Genomic DNA, 2,254 nt, shown 5'->3' on the forward strand with positions numbered 1-2,254 from the left:
CGCTACTTTGGAAAGGTAACCCCACAGCCCAGTCATGATTAGAGTGTTCCAACAGAACCTCAATCATGACCAAATGGCACAAGACTTGCTTTTGCAAAGTGCTCGTGCCGAGGGTGTGATATTTTGATTCTCTCGGACCCCTATTGGGTGCCGAGTAATAACAGCAATTGGGTTACCGATACCACTGGCCGGGTTGCAGTGGTATCAGTTGGGGATTATCCTTTTCAGCGCATCATTGACAACCAACGCGAGGACTTCGTTGTGGTCGAGATGCGGGGAATTGTTTTCTGCTCCGTTTACCTACCACCCGTGGGTTCCGATTTGACTGTCGAGGAATACAAACGCAAATGGACCGAAATTGTGTCTGTACTCCCACGGAATCGGGACACCGTGATCGGGGGCGACGTAAACGCCTGGTCAGGTGCATGGGGGATGGAGCGGAGGCCAAACGATGGGGAAAGGGTATCTAGGGGGGGAGTTGTGATGGACGCGGCGGCCGCCTTGGGATTGGTTCTCCTAAACCAGGGCAACCAGAGCACTTGGATGGGGGGAAATGGCCGCAACTCCATAGTGGACGTGTCGTTTTGCAGCCCTTCTTTGGTAGGGGAAAAATTGGCGCGTTTGTGACGAAACCCCAAGTGACCACAATACTATTAAGTTTGTGGTCGGCAGGGTTCCGAGACAGCGCGCCAATAACGTGGGACACTCAGCAGTGAATGGGGGAAGGTGGTCCACAAGATTCTTCGACAAGGATTTGTTCGTTGAAATCTTGAGGGACCAGGACATTTTTGGGCATGTTGCTACGGCAGAGGAGCTGACCCAGGCCATTACGGTGGCTTGTGACGGCACCATGCCTAGACAACCCCCAAGGCGACAGGGCCGGCGTCCAGTTTATTGGTGGACGTCCGAGATTGATCGGTTGCGCAGCCATTTTCATGGAATGAAACGGCGGTTCAACCGGGCCCGGACCGAGGAGCAGCGCGAGGAAAGGCGTCAAATGAAGTCGGACGCACGCGCTGCCCTGGAACGGGCCGTCAAGCTCAGCAAGGACCAACACAAGCAGGATTTGCCGGAACAATTGGAACCGCACGGCTTTGGCCCTGCGTACCAAATCCGCAAGCAGCAGTGGGAAGGAGCTCGGGTTCCGATGGAACGGGATGCTAATAAGCTCCAGTTCATCGTGAATGAGCTCTTTCCCGAGCGTCCCCCGATGGAGTGGCCCGAGACGGAAGTAGGTGGGGATCCGATGGATCCGGTCTCGGAGGAGGAGTTGGCGGAAGAGTTGAAGGAGATTGCCCGCTCACTCAACCCCAAGAAAGCTCCAGGGGACGACAATATTCCAAACATGGCTGCAGCTGCGGCAATTATGGCTTTTCCTGCCGTTTTTGCCAAAAGCTATAAGCAGCTACTGGAGGCAGGCACTTTCCCCGACGCATGGAAGCGGCAGCAACTGGTGCTGCTTACCAAGTCGGGGAAACCACCTGGGGAGCCCTCGTCATACCGGCCCATTTGCTTGCTGAGTGTGTTGGGGAAAATTTTGGAGCGGTTGATTCAGCGGAGGCTGACAACCCACCTGGAGTCCACTGGGGGACTTTCGGATGCCCAATACGGTTTCCGTAAAGGGCGTTCGACCGTGGATGCCATCACTCGGGTGATGGATAACGGGAAAGTCGCTCTTGATAAAAAGCGAAAGGGGGATCGCCTCTGTGCGGTGGTAACGGTGGACGTCCGGAATGCCTTCAACTCGGCAAACTGGACAGCGATCGGCCAAGCTCTGCAGCGTAAAAACACTCCGCCTTATTTGCAGGCGTTGCTGCGGAACTATTTTATTGGCCGAACGCTCCACTACGATACGGATGAAGGAGTAGTGTCGAGGACTGTATCTGCTGGCGTTCCTCAGGGTTCGGTTCTAGGACCAACACTGTGGAACGTCATGTATGACGACCTACTCCGCTTGCCGCTCGAAGGACTACGAGCGGACATCATCGGGTTTGCTGACGACGTGGCCTTCACATTTTTGGGAAGGACCACGGAACAGGTCAGCGCGTTAGCAACGGCTAACCTGGAGAGGATCGAGCGGTGGTTGCAAGGAGTCGGTTTGGAACTTGCCCACCAAAAGACCGGGTTCATGATCTTTTGTACCCATCATGTCCCGCAGCTCGCAGAGCTACAAGCGGGCGGTCACTCGATCCAATCCACGGAAACGCTGAAATACCTGGGAGTGGACCTCTGCCGCAAACAGCACCACAGCCGG

The sequence above is a fragment of the Anopheles merus genome, unplaced genomic scaffold (assembly GCF_017562075.2).
Source record: "Anopheles merus strain MAF unplaced genomic scaffold, AmerM5.1 LNR4000064, whole genome shotgun sequence".
NCBI classification, from domain to species: Eukaryota; Metazoa; Arthropoda; class Insecta; order Diptera; family Culicidae; genus Anopheles; species Anopheles merus.